The 23,000-nt window shown below is 57.2% G+C and overlaps 1 long non-coding RNA gene across 1 annotated transcript in view; it reads right to left on the reverse strand.

Annotated features, from left to right (window-relative positions):
• The window catches only part of LOC144379172 (uncharacterized), a 52,850-nt gene extending 35,414 nt beyond the window's left edge, over window positions 1-17,436 (reverse strand). Inside the window, exon 1 of the long non-coding RNA XR_013441532.1 lies at window positions 17,110-17,436. This is a non-coding gene — a long non-coding RNA (uncharacterized LOC144379172). The remainder of the gene's footprint in view (window positions 1-17,109) is intronic.
• Between the last annotated feature and the right edge of the window lie 5,564 nt (window positions 17,437-23,000).

Consider the following 23,000-nt stretch of genomic DNA (forward strand, 5'->3'; position numbering starts at 1 on the left):
ACAGACAGAGCTGTCTCCTGGAGCCTCTTATGTCTGCAGCCCTTCCTGCCTCTCCCCCGTGACCTAAGGCTACTTTGGAGGGAGGAGGCTGGAAGCTTGAGCCAGAGACTCTCCAGAGGCCAGAGGGACAGGGACTACATTAGGAGCTCGTGTTAGAAGGATCTGGAAGTGCAGGTTTCCTACTGGGGCTAACCTTTGGATCGGGAATTCTGCTTGAGGTTAAGGAATCTGAAGTTTTGAAACAGGTCGAGGGTCGAGGATTAGGACTTGAGCTAAGGTCTGAGGTTGGGAACAAGTTGAAGTTTTGGATTTGAGGTTCAGATTCAGGGTTTCTGGTTAAGGCTGAGAGTTTGGGAGTTGGGCCTGATGCTTGTGAACAGCTGGCTTGGGGATTGGGTCAAGGATTGGAACTTGGGTTGGAACATGGGATAAAGCTGAGGGTGGCATCAGGGGCCCGAATTGAGGACATTCGTTAGGTTTTAGAAGTTTCTCTGCCAGGACGCTGTAAGACAGAAACTCACATTTTATAGCAAAGTTCTAGAACAGTGGTTCTCCACGGGGGGTGATCTGGCCACCCAGGGGACCCTTGGCAATGCCTTGCTCATTTTTGGTTGTTGCAACTGGAGGAGGAAGGAAGCTATTGGTATCCAGTCAGTGGAGACCAGGGATGCTGTTAAATACCCTACGATGTTCAGAGACGCGTCCCCCCAAAGAATGATCTGGCCCCACATGTCAATAGTACTGAAGCTGAGGAAGCCTGTTTAGAGAGTTCACCCGTTCTCTGAAGGGCTGGCCAGTCACCCATCCAGGGGGGCCAGGGCTCGGGTATGGGTGTTCAGGGCTGACTGCTGGTGTGATGGGGCCTGAGTTACGGAGGGAGGTGCAGGTGCCCACACGTGCCCCTCCCCGTGGATGCAGCTTCTCTCGGCTCTCCCTGGCTCTGGGGGTGGAGACAGCATCGGGGAAGTCATCCTGGAAGTCATGACAAGCAGGGTGGGAGCTGTTGGGAGGGAGGCCGGCAGCCAGGCTGGGTGGCCGACGACCTCAGCGGGGTCTGCGGGAGGCTCGGGTTGGGAGGAGGGACGGGCGGACGGCTGTGGAGAGATGGTACCCACAGAAGCCAGTGCTGCCCTCGTTCCAGACAGAACCCACAGAACAGCAACAACAGGAGAAGGAGGAGAGGCCGACGCCGCATGGCACTTACTCTGTGCCATTCCCAGTGCTGTACATCTGTTCCCTCGTTTTTCATCTGCCCACCAAGCCTGTGTGATATAGCTACTGTTGTCCTCCCCGTTGTACAGATGAGAGACTGAGGCACAGGGAGGTTACGTTGCCTGGGATCCCATGGCTCTGGGTGGCAGGGCTGGTCCCAGAGTTGGTGCTTCGCGGCTCAGGGCTTGTGTTTGCAGCGGAGGGGTTTGGGGCGGGGGTCCCCTGACTTGCTGTGTGGCTGTCTTCCTCTCCCATCTGTATCTGTGACCTCATCACACCCTCTCAACCGCCTCCTGGGAGAGGTACTATTATTACCGCCCCTGCTCCAGGGAGGAAGCCCTGGCGAGGTTAAGTACCTCTCAACCCAGCCAGGTCTGCCTGACTTCAAGGCCACTTCTGCTTCCCTGCCTTCCAGCTTGCGGTGCACCCCCGCCCAGCCCTCAGTGCCCGCTCTCGTGGCCTCATCTGATCTTCACAAACAAGCCCCAGACTGCAGGGCTTCTCCCCCTTGGGGCTGCATCCTTCTCTGCGGTGGGGGCTGTCCTGCATGATGCAGGATGTTCAGCAGCATCCCTGGCCTCTACCCTACTGGATGCCAGTAGCACCCTTGTCCCTCAGTTGTGACAACCAAAACTGTCCAGACAATGCCAAGTGTCCCCCAGGACCCCCCCGCCCCCACTCCCCCCACCCCTACTATTAAGGACAACTGTCCCAGGGAGTAGGCAAGGAGGCTTTTCCGAAAACACAGAGGAGGGTACAAACAAAACCCTGGAGATGGGTGATGTCTTAGCCAAGGTCACTCAGAGAATCGGGGGCAGGACTGCAAGCAGGACTCAGGCCCCCTCCGCCAAGAGAAAGGTCTCGCAGCCAAGCTCTCCTGCTGGACTCCCGCTCCTCCTGCACCAGTGCTGGTGCCAACAGTGGGCCCGGAGCCGGGCCCGGCTGCCCTCCGGCCACCCGCACAGGTCCCACGGGGGCCGCCCGTCCTTGCCCGAGCCCTCTGTGGCACTCACCCCGCTCCCAGCTTTGGTTCTGTGAAAACCGCTCAGCCTCTGATATCAGAGAGACCAGCTTTCAAATCCCCACTCTGCTACATCCTTACCATAGGACATCCCTGACCCTCTGTTTCCCCATCTGAAAAATGGGAAGTTTGGACCAGAGTCTTTCGAAGCCTCAGCTAGCGCTGATGTTTTGATTTTCGGACAAAGTAAAGTATCCCGTGTTTTAGTTCTGGCTGTGCCCCAACTCAAGGTGGCACTTTGGGCAAGTCACTGCTTGCCCAAAGTTTCCTCAAAGGCAGCCAACATTTGAGCCAACAGAACTTCTCTCAACTGTGAATACTTCCCTGCCTCTGCTTATGCTATCCCCGCTGAAATACTATTCACCCCACCAGCCACCTGGAGAACTCCTATTCATCCTTCAAGACTGAGGGGCGCCTGGGTGGCTCAGTCGGTTAAGCGTCTGCCTTCGGCTCAGGTCATGATCCCAGGATCCTGGGATTGAGCCCTGTGTCAGGCTCCCTGCTCAGTGGGGAGTCTCCTTCTTCCTTTGCCCCTCCTTCCCACTCGTGAGCTCTCTCTCTCCAATAAATAAATAAAATCTTAAAAAAAAAAAAAAAAAGACTGAGCCCAAGTCATTTGCTCCAGGAGGTCTTTCTTATTCCTGCAGGCAGAGTTAATCACTTCTTCTTCTGTGCTCACTTAGTACCTACCACCTGCTAACCCTGTGGAGCATTGGCGGGTGTTAGGTGTGAGTGTGAGTGTGTATGTATGTGTGTCTTCCCTTCTAGAATGAAAGAGTCCTTGAAAATAGAGACTGGGTGTCCCTAATCCTTATATCCTCATGGCCCACACAGTGCCTGGCACAGAGTAGCTGCTCAATAAATGTTGAATAAATAAGAATGAATGAATGGCAGGAGGAGATGGTTGCCAAGACCCTGAGCGGTTCCAACACTCTAGAATCCAGGGAAGGAAGCCAACCTCTTGCTGTCACCCAGTCTCACGTTCAGAAGACTGCCCCCACCCCCACTCCCAGCAAGTGCCTGCCGGCCTAGCCACCCCCACAGTCAGCGGACCCAGCGAGGGCCTTGGACAGCGACCAGGCGCTATTTAAAAACTGCTTTTATCCTCATGGAGCCGCCACTACAGGGAGCTGTCTGTGCAGACATGGGGACCTGCATCCCGCGTGTGCGGAGACAAGTGATGGTAGAAAAAGCTTGGCTTCTCCCATTTTTCAGTCCATCCCAGGCTGAGGACTAGGCAGGACCTGCATTCTTTACATTTATGCTCTGAATACACAGCCTCAGACCCAAGCTCGGGGTGGATGGGGTGGGGGGTGGGGGCCAGGACTTCAGAATTCCCTCCCTCTCTTATCTCCTCCAGGAATCTCTCCTCCTCTTCCTCTAAGCCACGCATCCCCAAATTGCCCTCAACCCCCTCTTCAGGGAAGTTCTCCTACTGAAGAAAGCAGGTCTCTGCTCCCAGTTGAGGGGGCGAGGGCGACAGAGGGAGAGAAGTTCCTGTGCTCTTTGAGATGCATCCATTCAACAGGTATTTTCTGGAAAGTTACAAGAACACCTGTCCTAAGCTTAACTTCTCGGGACTCAGTTTGTTCACCTGTAAAATAGGGTAAGGACTCCTACAAGATCAAGTCCTTAGAAGGGGAGGGCTCTGTGGTTTTCTGTCAGTCCCTCAAAGCAACACATCAGCTCCAACTTCCACTGGACAACAGAACTCTGTGTCTTCAGCTGCTTCCTTCCTGTGTGACCCTGGGCAAAGTCCCGACCTCCTCTGTGCCTCTGGGTGCAAAAGGAGCGGGTTTCCGATTTCTGAGTTCCGGTTCAGCTATGGGGGCCAGGGTTTCTAGGATTCTAACAGGAAGCCACCTCCTCTTTCCTCCTCCTACCCAAGGAAGGGGCCGGAGCTTCCCCGGGTGGGGAGGGGAGTGCAGGAGAGGAAGATGTGTCCTAGCCCGGGTGTGAGAGACAAGTTAACAGCTCAATTGTTATTTCAATTACACGGATTATTTGAAAACAATATTATGAGTTTCATCACTGACAACCCCGGGGAAATGGCTGCCATGGCAACCAGGGAAAAGAATGGCCCTGACCAGCCAATCAGAAGTTCCAGCCATGCCCCCAGTTTGTACAAACTCTCTCTCCTCCATGGGGGCCCCTCCCCTCCTCCGCTTGGGGAGGAGCCTTGGAAGAAGGATGGAAAGAGAGGGGCAGGAAGGAGGATCACTCGGCAAAAAGGAAAAGGTCCAGTGAGGAAACGGAGGCCAAGGAGAAGAGGAACGCCAGGAGTTGGCTGTTCCTCCACAATTCCTCAAGGGCAAGGCCCGTGTGTGGTCCACAGTGCCCTCCCCGGGGCCCAGCACAGGCCTGGCCCAGAGCAGACGCTCCGTAACTGAGCTGGCCCCGGACTGGGCTGGGGTAGAGGAGGGGGCTCCAGGACTCCCCTCCACTCCTGGTTCAGCCAGACAGTGGGAGGGATTTCTCTGAAAGCCCCTGACAGAGTGTCTTTGTCCCCCTTCATCAAGGAGAGATGGCAATCGGCTTCACCTTTCACTGACAGGAAGAGTAGTGAGGAGCCACCACTGGGTCGGAGAAAGGGAAGGTGAAGCCCCCCGAGGCTCAGAGGTACAGCCAAGAGCCCAGGTCCCCCGTCCCTGCTGCCCTCTGCAGAGCCTGCCTCTGTGTGTGGCATCCCTGGGTCCATCCTTCTGCAAACGAGGCACTCAAGTGGTCTCCAGAAAAAGCCTTGTTCCTTCGAGAACATCCCGTGCTCTCCTTACTCAGCAAGCCAGATTTGACCGGCAGCTGGCTGGGCTCTAGCTCTGCAAAAATTCAAGTTTGCAAGCCCATTTCCTATCTTGCTTGAGCTTCCCTGCTGCCCACTCCTATGTCCTTGCATCCCCATCATTTTTATTAAACAAATCCTTTTATAGGCCTTACTAGTCCCGGCACTGTTCTAAGCACTGTACAAACATTCGTTTATTTACTCTTCACCATAGCCCTGGGAAGCAGGTACTGTGATTATCATTCCCATTTTTTAGATGGGGAAACTGAGAAGGTTAAGTCACCTGTGCAAGGGCAGGAAGCTAGTGAGGAGCAGTGGAGGGACCCAAACCCAGACAGTCTGGCTCGAGAATCCAGGCTCTCGGCTACTATCCTAATTCCTCCTGACAGAAGATGGCCTGACCTGAGTCTTGTCTGGCGGCCAGAAGCCTCGTAACGTTCAACTTGATTGTTTTGTCTTATATCGGGGAGCCCCCCAAGCGCTTGTCCTGAAGCTCATGCACCCTCTTTTTGTACCTTCTCAGTAGGGGAATGGAGGGCAGTTGAGGACAGAGTGGGTGGTGGGGGATGTTGATAAGTGGACATTCATAGCGAAACGCTGGCGCTCACAGCCCAAAGACCTGAGCAGGCTGTCAGCCGGTCAAGGGCACCTTCATTAATTTGGTACCTACTGTGAGCAGTGCACTCATTACCTCATTCATTCCCAGTCACAATCCAGCAAGGGAGGGCTCGCTCTCCCCATTTTACGGATGCGGAAACTGAGGCTTAGAACATCAAAGAGACCTGCTCAAAGCCACCCAGCTAATGTGTATCAGATGAGGACTGGTGCCCAGATCTGTCTGCCTCTAGTACAAGACATGGTTCCTGTCCTCGAGGGACTCTCAGAGAGACAGGACAGGTGACAAGGGCTCACGAAGGGCTGAAAGGGGGCAGTCAGACAGAATGGAAGGCTGAGCCCAGCCCAGGTGAACAAAGGCCCACAGGTGGGATTGGACCTGGGAGCAATGGCTTAGCTGGAGCAGGTGTGTGTCGGGGCTCGGCGGGTGACCATGTCAGATGATGGGATGGGGGCCTCAAATGCCAAGCAGATGGTTTGGAGCGGATGGGTGAGGCCACAGGGAGCCATTGCTGGCTTAGGAGCCTCTTTGCTCCCTCCCGAGGCGGCCTCCCTTTCGCACAGCGGAGCAATTTCCCAGAGCATTTTCTCTAATTTGTGATTGTTTTCCTAACCCAGAAGCAGCGAGAGTCTCCAGATTCTCCCAGCCCACAAGCTGAGCAGAGCTGCCAAAGCTGCTGGTCTCCGCCCCCCAGTCCAGCCCACTTGGGGACCCAAGAGCCCCTCCCTCCCCAAAGGCCCCCCCCAGGGTACAGAGCAGGCTGTGGAGAGGGTCCTATGGGCTGACTGTGTTGACTGGAGCCCCAGGGGTAGCTTCAGAGCGGGAGCCGCTCCCTGCTCACTGACAGGGCCTGAAAGAGAGGAGGTCTGTGCTTCCTGGGGGCGGGGTACCAGGGCTCTGCAAAGTGGGAAGAGGGCCCCCTGAGGAAAAGGGGCTCAGGGATAAGATGAGGGTTCAGGAAGGAGACAGAATTCTGTTAGGAACAGGGGCTGGCAGCTAAGTCAAATGGCGAGGTGCAGAGAGAGGGGCTTGGGTCTCCAGGAGGGGATGGTGCTCAGGGAGAGGACTGGGGGGCTCCAGGAGGGTGTGGCGGCTCCACAAGGGGATAGGGCTCTTGTAAAAGGGAGCATGAGCTCTGCTGGCAACTCTGGAGAATGGGGGGCTCCATGTCCTGAGAGGAGAGAGTCTCCACAAGGAGATGGGGCTCAGAGAAAAGGTAAGGACTTAGGTGGAGGGGATTCTGGCCAGGAGCTCAGTTGGGGGGCCCTGGGATTTGTGAGGAGAATGAGGGGGTCTTCAGGGGACAGATGCTCAGAAGAAAGAACATGGGTTCAGTGAGGGGACCAAGGGCTAAATCAAAGGGGCAGAGGCTCCGGGAGGGGTCAGGGCTGTGTAAGAGAAATGTTAGTGTAGGAAAGGCTGGGGGCTGGGAGAGGAGAAAGGAGGAGCCCTCCTTCTAAGGGTTGTTTTGGAATTAAGTGCAACTATTTCCTCCCAACCCATCAGCTAGGTGCACTATTTTGTCCTGGCTCATCCTAGCCCCAGTTTGTCTCCTTGGCCCACACAGGCCCCTTCCCCTAGAGACCCCTCACCTTGGTCCTCTGCTTCTCAACACCCGCCAGGGTGAGCCCTGAGTCCTTCTCCACTATTCCATAAATGCCCCAATGGGCACCTGGTCCTTTCACCTCACCCATGTGGATTTCGTATCCGGCTGCAGCCCAAGCGCATTATTAGTAGGTACTTCAGACACCAGCAATGATCAGTAAGGTAGTTCTCCCTCCAAGCTAACCTCAGTCCCTCCAGCTGCAAGTGCAGCCAATTTCCTCTGTTCTGTCCTAGGAATAGAATAAGCTGATCTGCAGGCCACCTTTTATCAGGGCATCTGTTATAGCTTCAGGGATGTAAAGTCTCTTCTCAAATTTCTCTCCTTTAGGTGAATGAATCCAGGTCCCTCCGCTGGCTTTTCTGATTACTGTATTTATTATCAGGCATCTCCAAATGCTTGTGGTAGGGTTTTACCAGAGCCTGGAATACCAGAGGCTCACAAGAAGTGTATCTTGGATGGATGAATGAGTTGGTGGATTGATGGATGAATAACAAAGGGATGATAATACAGGTGTTAGTAGTGGCAGTAGATGACAGGTAGATAGATGGAGGGTGGAGGTGGGTGACCTGTGGGCAGATGGATGTTTAAATGGAGGTGGGTGGGCAGGAGGATGATGGATGGATGGATGGATGGATGGATGGATGGATGGACAGGTGAGTGGATGGATGGATGGATGGATGGATGGATGGATGGATGGATGGACAGACAGGTGAGTGGATGGATGGATGGAGGGATGGATGGATGGATGGATGGATAGATGGATGGATGAACAGACAGGTGGGTGGGTGGAAGGATGGAAGGATGGCTTAGACAGGATGTTGGATGGATGAACAATCTCAGCTGGCATCTCAACTTTTCCCCATATCTCCCAAGTACAGACTCCCTAACTTAATTAATGGCACCCGAGTTCTCTCAGATACCCAGGCCTGAGACCTGGTCATATTTCACTTCTCCCTTATCTCCCACAATCAAGCAGCTCTGAGACCTGTGGATCCTATTTCCTTGGCGCCTGTTCCCTTTGGCCCCAGTTCTCCATGAGCTCATTTAAGCCCCCCAACTTGTCTCCTGGATGACTTCAGCTGCCCATGCTCTGTGCTTCCTTTCTCCTTCCTTCAAGCTGACCCTGAAACAATGCCATCGGCATGACCTTCCTACAGCTCAACTCCAATCAACAACCTTCAGTGGCTCCTACTGTCTGGAGCTCCACGCTTCTGAATTCAGCAGAACCTCCCCTTTTGGGGCCACTCTCATTCTTCTCCCTTATGTACTCTGTACTAGGTAGCCTGGCTGTGGCCCAAACAGTCACCATACTTCCCCTCCTTCGCTCATGCTGTCCTTACCACTTGGAAAGCCCTGTCACCTCCACCTGCGGCAAAGCCATCCTAGACTTCAACACACAGCTCGAGTGCTTCCTCCCCACTGAAACCTTCCCCAATCCCATCAACTGGATAGAATGAAACAAGCTACTTCATCAAGACACATTCACTGAGCTCCTACTATGTACTCAACTGGCTTAAGGGCCCTAGTGATGGCGGGGGAGGATACAGGATGAGAAAGATACGATCTTTGCCCTCAAGGGGACACAGCCTGCTTCTGAGCGTGCAGGTGCACACAAACACATACAGGAGTCAAAGGGAAAACGAAAGGCAAAATAGTGTAATATTCGTAGTTAATGAGTGTAGAGCACTCACTGTGGGCTAGGCCCTGTTCTAAGGGCTTTACTTCCAGTAACGCGTTCAGTCCTCTCAATGAACCTATGAGCTCGGTACAGATGAGGAAACTGAGGCCCAAGGCTGGGCAATTTTTCTAAGGTCAGCTGGCTAGTAAGTGGCAGAGCAGGGACAGAAGCGGGCAGTCCTGCTCCTGGTCTGTGCTCCCAACAGGGCGCCATGGCAGGTGGCTGGAGAGAGACATTCATGACAGCGCGCGCTCTGACCTCCCAGTTCCCCCTCCCCGCTGTGATCTCCTCCCCTGCTGCCCTAAATCCATAGCCTTGCCGGCCCAGGCGAGGGGCTCAGGTGAAAAAAATGAAAATGAAAGAAAAGGAAACTTGCCCTGGGCCTCAGATCCTCATCTACACAATGGGGTTGGGTCCATCTGCCCCTAAAGGCCCTTTCACCTCTAAAATGTATCATCCTACATACAGCTGCTTGGCTGACAGAAAATAGAAGCCCTGGGAGCCTCTTGGCCTCCGGGACTGGCTGCATGTCCCAGGAACTCCCTGTTGTCCCTGGACCTGCCACTGCAGCCCCGGGGTTCCTGTGGGCCCCATTGGGAGGCTACGGTCCCACGTGTGGTCACCTGAATCTGTCGGCTCATCACTGCCCATCATCCTGTCTGCCCACTGACCTGCATCCATCTGCCTCGGCTCCCCATCCATCAGCCTGCCTGGGCCCATCCACCTTGTGTTCCCTGCCTGCCTGGTGTCTGTCACTCTGCCCATCACACACACATACACACACACACACACACACACACACACAAACACGCGCGCGCACGCGCGCACGAATCCACCTCCCCACCCCAGGCCCCTACAGCTGCAAGCACCACAGTGACGACAGAGAGAGGGTGTGGCCTCTCCTTCCTCGCTCACAGAAAAGTCCAGTCTTAACATTAGAACCTACTTCCCAGGAACCGAAGCAGTTCTCTGCCATCTGGCACCCTCTCCCTTCCCCGGGGACCCCCAACGCCCTCCTTGCCGGGCCCGAGGGCTTCCTACTTGAGGAATCTGGTCAGGGCCACACGCCTTCTGCCAAAAATGTCCAAGTGGTCCCCAAGGAAATCACTGGACAAGAACGTGAAGATGTGTGTACAAGGATGTTCATCGTAGAATTGTTTGTAATCACAAAGTGTTGGAAACAACCCAAATGTCCAACGGTGGGGGCTGGTTAAATGAATTATGGGCCAGCCACACAATGGAGAACCACGCAGCTCTTAAAAAATGATGATGTAGATGTATATTTATCGAAATGGCAAGACATTCACAATATATTATAGAGTGAAAAAAGCAGGTTACAAAGGCATATGTATAAAGCAAGATGCCATTTTTATTTTTTAAAAATCTATATATGTCAAGAATGATATGCACTGAAATGTTAGCCAAGTGGTGGTGGGATTATGGCTAATTAAAAATGCTTTCTTATATAAAAAGACACGCACACACACACACACAAGTTGACACATGCATATGTAGTCACTCTACTGACAGGCACCAGCCCAGCGTTGCACTAAGTCAGTCTTTGTCTGCACCACTTCTTCTCTTCCCTAAATCCTAGGAGGTAGGTTTAGTAAAGCCATCTTACAGATGAAGAAACAGAGGCTCCCTCAGCTCGTACGTGGCAGAGTCAGGATTTAAACTTGGCTTTCTCTGACTCCAGAGCCCATGCTCTTAATCAGGAGGTTGTCATGTTCTCTCATTTTGTTTATCTCTAACTTGCCTGTTTAAAAAAAATTACATATATTTACTTGGGTGGTGAAGAAATGACAGAAGTTAACAAGACAAGGAGAAAAAATGAGACACAGCAGTGTGTCCTCAACGTCTGGGGTCCTGCGCAGCTTTTGGGCAGGCTTTCTGCCGGCCTGTCCTTCCCTCCTCCACAGGTGCCTGCATCTTGGGCTGGTGCAGCCGGCTGGGGAGGGAACGGGTGGCCCAGGGGAGGCTTGGGGCTTACTGGGGAGGACTGGGGCTTATGGATTACAGACGGCAAAGCTGTGTGGCTGGAGGGCCCCTCCCCAAGCCCACGTTTAATTCAGCCAGGGTAGGGAGCGCTTGCCTTGTGCCTTATGCCGCACTAGACGCTGGGTAGACCACAGTGGAAAAGGCTGGTGCCCACCTTCAGGATCTTCTCATCAATGGCCAGGTTTCTCAACCTCAGCTCTATCAACATTTTGGGCTGCACAACCCTTGGTTGTGGGGGGCTGTCCTGTACCCTGCAGGATGTTTAGCAGCATCCCTGGCTTCCACCCACTAGATGCCAGTAGTAGCCTCCTATCCCGCTGTGACAAACCGAAATGTCTCTAGATATTACCAAATGTCCCCTAAGAGGCAAAATTGCCCCTGGTCAAGAACCACAGATCTAGTGGATAATACAAAGGAGGCAGTAAAAGGAAATCTAAACGCATTGCTACGGGGCTCAGTATAGGTGGGGGTCATGTGTGCCTGGATGGGCCAGAGAAGGCTTTCTGGGGTGCACTTGTCCTTGAAACGCAAGGGTCCCTCGAGGTTCTTTTCATTCTACAGACCTATCCTGCGTGATCTCATTTGTTCTGTGGGTTCGAAGATCTACTTCTGGCCTAGAGCTCCCAGGATGGGCCGAGTCTTTCCTGCACAACTGCCCATCGGGCATCCCCACCGAACGTCCCACCAGCATGGCCTCTGCCTCTTCGTGAAAGCCCCTCCTCCCATGACCCACACAGCCTCCCAAGTCACAAACAGGAGCTCCCCTGCTCCCCCACGTCCAGGAAGTCTCCCGGCCCTGTCCATCCTACTCTGCCAGCCCTCGCAGGCCCTCCTCTGCTCCCCAGGCCTGGCCACCAGCAGTGCCACACCCCGGCTTCCCTGCAAACCATTCTCCGCCGCCACGCCACTCCCCTGCTGAAAACCCTTCAGTGCCCCCACTGCTCCCAGACCAAGTCCACTCTCTCCCTGTGGTTTCCAAGAGCCATGGGACCTGGCTGCTATCCACCTCGCTGGCCTCCTTTCCTGTAACTCCCACACCTGCACCCCAAACTCTATATGTTCCTCTTTAGGCAACTGAACTTGCCATTCCTCTAATATTCCTCCTCCCCTCCGGGCCTTGGTACCCCTCACCTCTTAGCCCGGAGCCTGCTTTCCCTGCCCTCATCCTCTTTCCCAGCCTTCATCCCCTAGATAGCTGCTAACCAACCAGTAGGTTCCGGCTTAAATACTTCTTCCCAGAAGGATCAGCTGCCCATTCCCATCCCCACCCCCACCCCGGGGCCACAGTGGGCTCTTATCATGGCTTATGAGAATTATTTGTCAGTTTCCTTTCTGGGACCACTGGACTCCTGTTAGCTGGGATCCTGTCTACTTACTCACTGTTGTGTCTCTAGCATTTACTACAATGCTTAGCACACAGTAAACTCCTAGCATGTATGTGCAAATATATATTTTTAACTGGATAATGAATGGATGGACGGTAGACAGACAGACGGGTAGGTAGATGCAAGGAATAGGTCCTGTTTGAGTTGGGTTTTTAATGCTTTGAAAGATCTTCAAGGGAAGGGAGTGCCAGTCGAAGGGCAGGTGTGGCTGAATGCGGGAGTGTCCGATTGGAGGCACAGTGGGAGATAAAGGAGGATGCAGACGGATTACAAGGACCTTGAATGTCACGGTGCGGAGTCTGGACTTAATTCAGTAGGCGATGGGGAGCCATGGAAGGGTTTTAATCAAACAAGTGACACGATCCCACCTGCGTTACAGAAAGATCGCTCTGGCTGCAGTAGGGATTGCGGATCAGAGGCTGGGAGGCCAGGGAGGAGGCTGCCACGACAGTTTAGGCAAAGTCAGCGAGGTCTGAGTCCGAGCACGGATTGTGGGCCGGATGGAAGGGGGGAAAAGGGAGAGACCAGGTGCAATGAATCTGTGGGAATCCAGCCCACGTCGAGAGGCCCCCGGCCGCATGCAGGGACCGGGCCATCCCTTGAAGGATCCTGAGGTCAGAGACAGATTGTAGTGATTCTGACAGAATTCCACCCTCCTGCAGGGGAGCAGGCAGCCAAAGTCACACACAAAACCAAGCAGAGGAACAACGCGTTCGGCCCCGTGGGAACCAAGGGACACAAATGGAGGGATGATAGTAACAATACTGCTTCTTTTGTGGAGGATCCTGCCTGCCAGGCACCACGAGAGGCCCCGGATATACTCGTGCACATTTAATCTCCACACAACCCAGTGAGGCAGGCGTGACTTGTTTGTTTTTTTTCTTTCTCCATTTCACAGAGAAAGAAACAGGCTCGGAGAGGCAAAGTAATTTGCCCAAAGTCACACAGCCAGAAAATCACAAATCCAGGCTGGCCTGACGCCCATGGCCGTGTTCTCAGTCAGTTATTTATATACACAATAGAGGGAGCTGGTAGCCAATGGATGACTGAAGGCTTGTGGGTCTGTTGGGGAAGCAAGAAGTTCCCAGCCTAATCCCAGTGTGGTAGCAGGAAGGGGCCTGCTGATGGGGCATGAAGGGAACAGAGGGGGAGAAGGAATTGGCCCAGGTCCCTACACCGCATGTGTTTAGACCCAGATTCATATATTCAGAAAGGTGTGTCCCCACAGTGAGAGAACTGTGAGCAGTGAGTATGAGAGAAGGAGTGAGCAGTGCTTAACCTCCAGTTGGGCTATCTTAGTGGGAATTAAAGAAAGACATCTTCCCCTGGGGGCATGTGACCTTACAAGTCCATGGCTGGTTAGTATATGAAGACTTTCTTGCAAGTGCGGGAGAGATGTTCCCTTCTCCAGGAGGACATGGTCTGCCTTTACGGCACCTGATTTGTTGAGTGGAGCTTACGATGGATTTCAGCCTCTATTCTCCTCCTGCTTTGAGTGCCCTCGGACAGTCAACAACCTGCCCAACTGTACATGACAGCTATGCCTCCAACCACTCTGTCCTGTATCCATTTCCCAGCAGCCACTCTGCACCATCCTGGATGAGAAAACATTCCCTCTGGCAGATACATAGAGCTTGGACCATTCTACAGCCAAGTTTCTTGTTAGTCCTTGCCTCCTCCATGGGAGAAAAGACAAAGTCTGATTATACCCACGCCCTGATGAAAAAGTTGAGGTTAGAGACTGTCCTGATGGTGAAAAAAAACAAAACCAAACCAAACCACAAAAGGCCTTCTTCGGAGAGGCCCCGTATCAAAACACAAGGTTCTAGGAAGCAGAAGCCTCTACTCAAGAGCTCCATCTTAAGGGCGCTCTGAGGTGTCCAGGGAGGTGGGGGGTTTGCCCACCCTCACTGGGAGCAGGAGGCTTCTCTCCCTGAGTCTGGCCTGAGGCCTGGGTCTTCTCTCAGCCTGATGGGAGCTGATTCGCAGTTTTGTCCCTGACCGCTAGCGCCCTCTTTGGGTCAACTCCGGGGTAGGATGGGGAAGCCCCTGCCTGAGCCACCTCCTTAGGGTCTCCTCTTCCCGGAGAAGCACCTGACTCCATCCTCAGCCCCCACCCCCTCCCAGGCAGAGCTGAGAGCCGGCTGCTGCCCGAGTTACATAAACAGGAATCATTCTCTCTTTCGGAATGCCTGAGGCTGCATTTCCGAATGGAGCTTCCTGATGGAAGAAAAAGGGGGGAAAAAGAAAGAACAGAGAGAGAACAGGAAATTTAATTGGCTGACTCCTATCACCCATGTGATAAATAAACTGGCTGCTCCAAACTTTGCTAACTGGGGGGAGACAGGCCCTCCTGGGGTCCCTGCCCAGCCCTGTCTGCAAAAGCCTCTGGAAACAAAGAGCCATGGCCAGGGGATTGGGAAGTCCTGCCTCTAGGCACAATTATTCCAGACCACCAGAAACACTGGAGATCACACACTTTTTACAGAAGGGCTGTGACTTGCCCGGGGCGGCACCACACCTTTAGGGGCCCAGCTGTGTCCTCAGCGTCTGCCCCTTAGGCTTCTTCACCAAAGGCACTTGGACAGCTTTCCCTGGGCACTGGCCTAGGAGCACGGCAGGTGTAACTTAAACACCTCTTGCATTTAAGCAAGGTATCTTGTTCTGCTTGCAATTCGAAGGCAAGAAACTGCTCCACTTCCCCCCACTCCACACCCCAGATCTGCCCAACATATAAAGAGAGCTGGTGAGGCCTGGAAAGTCAGGGCTCCTGGGCCCCCATTCTGGCTCTGGATGGAGCTTACTGTGTGACCCAGGCCTCTGTTTGCCATACTTTAAAATGGGAAGGAGGGGAGCCCAGGTGGTCGCAGTACGGAATAGGGGAGGGAAGGGGCTCCTCGTCTCCAGAAATTGGCTAAGAGGGCCTTTCAGGAGGGGCAGCTGCCCCCTGGCTGAGAGAGACCTGGTTGGCTTTGCAAAGTACCTACCCTGGAGACGTTGGCAGGGATGGTCCCAGAAGGGCACACAGACACCCTCAGGAAGCAGCATTTACATGTTGACAATGGCCTTCCCTGCCAGGGGGAACGGAAGAGGAGCGTCCCAGACACTGGGGAAGGGAGAGGAGTAGGGGTAGAGTGGAGAAGTAGCTGTGGTGCAGGCCGGGGTGCGGGGTGGTAGGGAACAGGTGATCCCTACAGAGAGAAACTGGGGCAGGCAGGATGGAAGATGAGGGGAAGAGATATGGTCATAGGTGAGCAAAGACAGAAGGATGTCTTAGGTGTAGAGGCCAAATTCCAAAAAGGGCTGTAGGATAGGGGTAAGTTGGGAGTGGGGGCACCGATGGACAAGTATAGGGGGTACCAATGAGGACCAGAGGGGCACGGTGGTTAGGGAGGAGCCTGTGGGTTCCAAGGCCACGGTGATGCTGATATGGGCTGGGACGCTGACTAGAGGGGGAAGAGGATAAGATCCAGAACCCCGCTAGAGGGCCGGAGGGAGGGCTGGCAGCGGTCAAAGCCCTCAAATGGGCCTTGGCCTGTGCTGTACACCTTGACCAGCCCCAGGGACCCAGAGAGAGCTGGAATCAGACCCAAAGAAACCGGAGTCGCCAGGCGCAACCTCTGGCCAGGCCTGAAGGGCTGGAAGGGCCCACTGAGAAGGGGGAACCCTCCCAGAAGCACGAGTGTCAGAAGCCTTCGGGCAGCTTCAAACTGCGGCGTCTCTGCCAGCCACCAGGGGGTGCCCCTGCAGCTCGGGGAGACCTCGGGGGACTCCCGGTGAGCTCCTCTCGCCGCAGCCGGGCCTGGAGGTCTCCAGCCGCGCCCCAGCTGGGGCAGGGGCCTGACAGTGCCAGAGAAGAGGAAGAGGGGAGGTCAAGTCTCGAGGCGCTAAGGAGACGGGTCCCGGCCCCGGTCGCCGGGCACCGAGCGCGCCCACAAAATCCACAACTCCCCCCTCAGCGCCCCGGCCCCCGAGGGTCAGTCCCAAGTGGCGCTCCCTTTGGACGTGAAGCCGTCGGGCCCTACCCTTCTTCCATGGAGTGGGCAGTGTTCCCGGAGCCCGGTCCTAGGGAAGAGGGCAGCGCGCGGCCCCTCGCTCACCGCGGGTCCGCCGGCAGATCCGACGGCCCGAGGGCGGCGGGGTCGCGCTGGTGGGGCCGGCGGGGGTCCCCGTGGGCCAGCTCCCCCCCTCCCCACGAGGTGGCCGCAGCCGTGCGTGTCGCCGCGCCTTGAGTCTGCCTCCGGGTGCCCCCGGACGCGGCACGACCTCGCACACACACTCACCGCGCGCTCACGCTCGCGCCGTGCGGTATTTCCCGGCCCCGGACCCCGCCTCTGGGAGGGGCCCGGGCAGCCGAGCCCCGGCAGCAGGGGGTGGGGGCGCGGGGAACGCCTGGGTCCCGGCCCCCGGGTAGGGACCGCGCGCCCCCTCCCCAGCCCCTCTCGGCGCGCGGGCTCGGCTCCCGGCGCTGCCACCCCGCGACCCGCTGGGGTCCCGGCGGCTCCCGGCGCGCGGCAGGCGGGGCGGGGGGGCGGGGGCGGGCGGGGGGCCGCGGGCTCCGGGCCGAGAGGCTGTTCGGCTCCGCGCCGGGGAAAGTTTGGACGTGGGAAACTCCCTCCCGCCCGCCCCGCCGAGAGGAGGGGGTGCGCGGGGGCCGGGCGCGGGCACCCGGGCTCCCCCTGCGGCGGGAGGCTCGCCCCCCGCGCCGCCTGCCGGGCCGCTCCCGCCGGCCAGGGGGCTCCCTCCCGGCCGGGCAGCCTCCCCCTCGGCGGCGATGCGGCCGCCCCTCCCGCGGCACCCCGCGCCCTTACCTCGGGGAGCGGCCGGGGGCTGCCCCCAGTCCTGCCGCCTCGGGACGCTGCGTGCGGCGGGCGAGCCGGCGCGGGCGGGCGGGCGAGTCCGGAGCCCGGCGGCCGCCCGGAGGAGCCGGAGGGAGAGCGGGCGCGAGAGGGGGAGCCGCGGCGGCGTGTGCGCGCGTGTGTGTGAGCGAGAGAGCGAGAGAGCGAGGGAGTGAGCGAGCGGGAGCGAGGGAGTGTGCGTGTCTGACTAGGGGGGAAGTGTGCAAGGGACGGATCCCTTCCTTCCTCCCGCAGCCTCTGGTGGAGACTCGGAGAATGCAGCGCCCGCCGGGCAGGAGCGCTGCGCCGCAGGCGGCCGCCGGGCCCGGACCCCGCAGCCCGGGAGCCCAGGCCCCCCGCCTCCCCCCCCCGCCCGGGTCGCGCCCCTCCCCCGCCGGGAGGGGCCAGGCTCGCCAGCGCCGGGGCGGCCCGGACCCAGGAAAGCCCTGGGGCGGGGGGCGGGGGGCGGCGCCCCTCCTTCCTCCAGCGCCAGATCCGCGCGAAAGGAGCGCCCCCAGGAGGGGGACAATCTCCCTCCCCGCCTAAGCAGCTCCCCCGAGGTCGCGCTTCGAGAGACCCGACCCTTCCCCCTCACCTGACTTTCCTCCGTCTAGGGTTCCCCATTTCCCTCCCACTCCTATGCGAGCCGGGCTTCAGAGGAGAGGGGGCGCAGGGGAGGGTGAGGGCAGGCTTCTCCAGTGGCCGCCCTGGCTGGCCGCCCAGAAAGGCCCCTGCACCGAGCCGCCCGTTTCAGATGCAGTCACTGCGCTTTGACGTGGACCGAGGCCGGGGTCCAGTCCCCAGGAAGGTGCTAGGTCAGGTGTCCCATGAAGAGAACTGCGGCTTTTCCTCTTGGGAGGCCGGGGGCGGGGGGGGGGGGGAGCATGCTGGACTCCCTGCAACCGACGAAGTAAGCCGGCAAGACAGCCCTATCCTAAGTTTAGCGCTCCCTTGGCCCCCAGAGCTTCCCAGTAACCACCCCCACCTTCCCCACTGCTCTGAAACACCAAGCAGGTCTGGTTTCCCATTCTCTTGAAACTCCAGCTGCCCGCCGCCAGAGGTCTTTCCTGACCCGCCCAGCTTCTTTCTCCTGGCTACAATGGCTTCCTCTTCACTCCCATCTCTCTAGGGCGCAGCCTAATTGAGGAGACCCCACCCCTCATTCCCAGCATGAGGTTGTTCAGTATGAGGTAGGCTAGGACCAGCGACTTCCATACATCCACCCTATGTCTTGGGTTGGGGGACACCTGAGAGCTGTCAGATAAGTGGGTGCAGGGTAATGGGGGACACCACCACCATCTACCTCTGTCCTGCCCTGCTGTCACTGACCAGACACAGACCAATGTCTGATCAGCTGCTGAAGTTCAGGGCAAAGAGGGAGCAGGACCTGCCAGGGCCCCTGTGGGTCCTCGGGGCGCAGGCTCTAGCTCACTCCCATCCTGCTCTTATCCTCCTCCCTTCTCTAATTTTCATCTCCATCCCCTTGCTCTGTCCCTCTCCTCTCCTGCTCCCTGGTGACTGGAATCTCCTCTCCCCCTGGCTGCCCCTCCCTCTAAACTCCATCACACTTTTATTTTGAGATTTATTCTCCATTCTGCTAGCCTGTTCCCTCCGGTAAGTCCCTCTCTCGGTTTATTCCCCTTCACTGATCTCTCCCAGCCCTGCTTTGTTTGGCCCTCCCCCCCCCAACTCTCTCCTCCCCTCTCCTCTCTATTCTTAGCCTCTACTCTTTCGTGCTTTCCGAGACCGGAGGCCAGCCCTTCCAGAGGCTTCTCACTTTCTGTTCTCTCTCCCCTCGGACTCACTTTCTTTGGCCTTTTGCTCCAGCTGCCGCCCTTCCCTGCCCTCCCTTCCTGACCCGACCCCGCCTGGCCCTGGCGGCCGCTGTTCACCCAGAGCTCAGACCTACTTAATCGTCCACAGGTGGTTCTGGCCTGGGACACTGTTGCTTTCACATCTGCATACACACAGTAAGTGCTCAATAAATGTGTGTTGGATGAACTACTCACACATCTTTTCTTTGATCTCTCTCCTCTCTTCTCCCTGTGACTCTTCATTAGATCTCCCGCTGCTTTTCCTCTTCTCACACTCCCACCATTCTCTCCAATCCCTGCTTCCTCCACAAGTCTCTGAGCGGCCACTCTGTGCCAGGCACCCTGCTAGGCTCCGGCCGCACACTGAGGTCCGCCTCGGCGATGACTGAGCACTTGCTGTGGGCCATGATTTTGCTTTTAAGTTCGCACAACAGGTTCTGGCACGAGCCCCCTCTTACAAAGGAGGAAACCGAGGCACAGGGTGTTGAGACGTTAAGGTCCCACAGCCGGCGAGCGGCGAGGTCAGGCTGGTGCGCTCTGGGCCGCACCCCGGGCTGGGAAGAAGGTGAGCAGCGACCTCCGCTGCACTGTGACGGGGGCAGCAAGAGCCCGTGAGAGCAGCTGTGGCCCACGCAGGCTGGGCGACGCGGGCCAAGTCACCACCTCAGCGTTGCTGCGCAGATCAGATGAGCTGATAATAGCAGTCGTTAGCGTCTAGAGAGCACATGCCATGTGTCGGCCGGTGCCAAGAGCTGCACGCTGATGACTTCATTTGATTCTCATAGCAACCAACTTATAAATGTGTAGTTGGGGAAACCAAGGCACAGGGAAACTATAAAAGTTGCCCGGGGCCAGACAAGTCGTTTGTGGCAGAGCTGGGGTTCAGACCGAGGCCGGCTGGGGCCGGGGCCTGCCGGAACTGGCACTATTAACATTGGGGGTCCGAGAAATGCTTTGTTGTGGGGGCCGTCCCGCACGCGGGGAAGAAGTTTCATGGCATCTCTGGCCCCTACTCACTAGACCCCAGTAGTGTGCTCCCCCCTTGTGGCAACCCAAAATGTGTCCAGGCATTTTCAAATGTCCCCTGGGGACAAAATCACTCCCAGGTCCAACCGCCTTAAGAGCAGGGCCTGCCCCAGGGCACCTGGAGAGCAGGAACAGGTGTGGGGGGGGGCAGGGACCCGGGTGGGGGGGGTGGGGAACAGGCTGCTGTAGGCTCCAGGCTCTGCCTGTCTCCCTCCCTCTTCTCTCCTTGGCTACACTTGCTCACGGGGCCTCGCTTCGCTGTCCTCACCTCAGCCCGTGTGTCTGCCGCCTTGTTCATCTCTGTCTGTTGTCTTCTTACCACTGGCCACTGTCTCCCCTTCCCAACAACCTCCACCCCTGTCTCTGCCTCCTTCTCTCCATCAGCCTTCGTTTCTGGGTCTTTCTGACACCTTCTCTCTGTCTCTTTTTTTTGTCTCTTTCTACCTGTCCCTCTATTCTTCTCTCCGGCTGTCTTTCCCCTCTCCCTCTCCTCTCTCTCCCCTCCCTCTCCCCTCTCTCTCTCTGCTTGCCCAGTCTCTCTGTGTGTCTTTCTCTATCCCTTTCCTTTGTCTGGTCACCTCTGCCCCTCAGCCTCCTTCTCCCCTCTGCCTGGCCTACTGGGGCTCTCTCTGTCCCCATCCTCCCTCTCCTTCCCCTCCTACTCTCTCCCACCCTCCCTTCTCCCTTTCTACCTTCTTCTCTCCACCCTTCCTTCCTTCCCTCCCTCACCCCTTCTCCCTACCCTCCCTCACCCCTTCTCCCTTCCCTCCCTCCCTCACCCCTTCTCCCTTCCCTCCCTCCCTCCACCCTCCCTTGCCTCCTTCCCTTCCTTCCTCCCTGCCCTCCCTCCTTTCTTCCCTTCTTCCTCCCTCCTTCCCTCCCTCCCTCTTTCCTTCCCCTTTCCCCGCTCTATCCTTCTACTCTGTTCCCTCTATTCTCCCCTCCTCTCCCTCCCTCCTCCTCCTCCCCTTTGTCTGTGGGAGCTGGAAGTTAAAAGCTTTTCCGAACTTGCTCTCCAGTCGCTGTTCCCGGAGCCTTTCATCTCGCCAGCACATTTGTAAAACTGCGCAGACTGAAGGGCCGTGACATGAACAACCAAAGAAATGTCAGCGCGGGGACTGGGGCCGCCTGCCCGCGGGGGGGACGGTGTGGGGGGGCAGTCGGGGTGACCTCAGCTCCTCCCAGGAAGGGCCGGGGACCAGGACGGGGTTGGACGGGCCCCCCGCCCCCCTCGAGGAGCTCCCTGCATCCCGCGCCTCTGCGGAGCCCGGCTTCCCCGGCGGGGCGCAGGGGCGGGGGGAGCCGACTCACGGAGGGGGGAGGCGGGGGGCGCACACCTGCCGGGCAGCAGAGAGCCGCCGAGCACCCGCCGCCTGCTGAGACACTTCGACGCGTTCACCGCGCAGCCAGGTTGTCTGGGTTCCAATCCCGTCACCCCCTCACCAGCGGTGTCGTCCTGGGCAAGTGACTTCACCTCTCCACGTCCCAGTGTCCTCCCCGCCACATACGTCAATGGGCTGGGTGAAGCGTGCAGGAGCCGATCTGTGTCAGACACTCCGAAGAAGCGTTTGCTGTAATTAATAACAGCGAGGCGGCACAGTGGGATTATCAGCCCCGTGCTCCAGCTCCCTAAACCTGGGGGAACCCAGGTTTAGAGGGGGAAGTGAGTAGCCAGAGGACTCAGACCCAGTGGGGGCCAGAACAGGGATTAAAGCCTGGGGTCCCTCTCCCCTCTTCCCCTTTGTTCCCAAGGGAGTGGGCACCAGGATGGAAGACAGCTCCAGGAGTTAAGAACTGAGTCTGGTTTGTTCACTGCTGTATCCCGGGGGTACCGCGCAGAGTAGATGCTCAGTAATACTTGCTGAATGAGGGAGGGAGGGAGGGAGGGAGGAAGGGAGGGAGGGAGGAAAGAAGGGAGGGAAATAACTGGAAAGGTGCCAAAGCCAGACCGCAGAAAGGCTGCTCTGTTCGCAGGGGCGGGAGGTGGGCTGAGGTGGAAGGAGGAGCCCAGAACCTAAGGAACTTCTGGGCCAGGAGAGCTGTGCACCCGGGCCTCGAGCTGCGGCACATCAGGGACTGCAGACAAGCCCCGGGCCCCTGGAGCCCAGTTTCACACGAGGAGTTATTCCGCTGCCCCTCCATCCCTGACAGCTCCCCCAACGCCCTGACCCTGCTCCTGGAACCTCAGCCTGGGACTAAACCCCCACCCTCTGCCTCCCCCACCACTGTCCCCCTTCTCTCTCTCTCTCTCTCTCTCTGGACCCAGATCCAAAGCCAGGGCAGCCCACTGGGAAAGGTATGCCTCTCCCTGTGCTCCCTTCCCATGAGCCTCAGGAAGCCTCCACAGCCCTGGGGCCTCGCAGTGCAGGCAGGGGCTGTGAGGAGAGCGAAATAGGGCTCCCCTGAGCTTTCCTGAAAGGCCCTAAAGACGCACTGAGGGTAGAACAGGGCCTGAGCACCTGGACCATCCCTCCTCAACCCCCTTCCCTGGAGTGGGAAGGTGAGACAGCCCCCCCCCAGTCCCTCCCCCCAACACTTCAAACACTGACTCTCCCTGAATTATTCACCTGCCTCTCCCCAGGGCGCTGCAGAGCGCCCAGCCCAGGTGCTGAGGAGGAAAAAAAGCAGGAAGGCCCATTAAATTTAAACACCGCTGAGGATTGTCAGATGTGAGGTTCTATTCCTGGCCTGGAGAAGAGCAGCCAGTAGGAGGGGAAGGGGGATCAGCAGGGGGCTGTGGGGTGAATGACTGGCAGAGCACCAGTAGGGAAAGGCCCAGAAGCTGGAGAACCTAAGCCTTCTCTGACCTGCGGGCCCTCATCCATGAGGAAGCAGACCTTGGCGTAGCATCTCACTCACCCGGTTCTGATAAGACAAGGGGACCCATCTAGAGATAGCTTCTCTGCAGTGGCCTGAAAGCCCTCCCCACTCCCACCATGACTGCTTTGGCATGAGGGGCAGGACTTTGCCTCTCCAGCTTCATCTCTTGCTCCCTCCTTTTTGCACCTTACATCCTGATCGGGT

Source organism: Halichoerus grypus, chromosome 10, assembly GCF_964656455.1.
Source record: "Halichoerus grypus chromosome 10, mHalGry1.hap1.1, whole genome shotgun sequence".
Lineage (NCBI taxonomy): Eukaryota > Metazoa > Chordata > Mammalia > Carnivora > Phocidae > Halichoerus > Halichoerus grypus.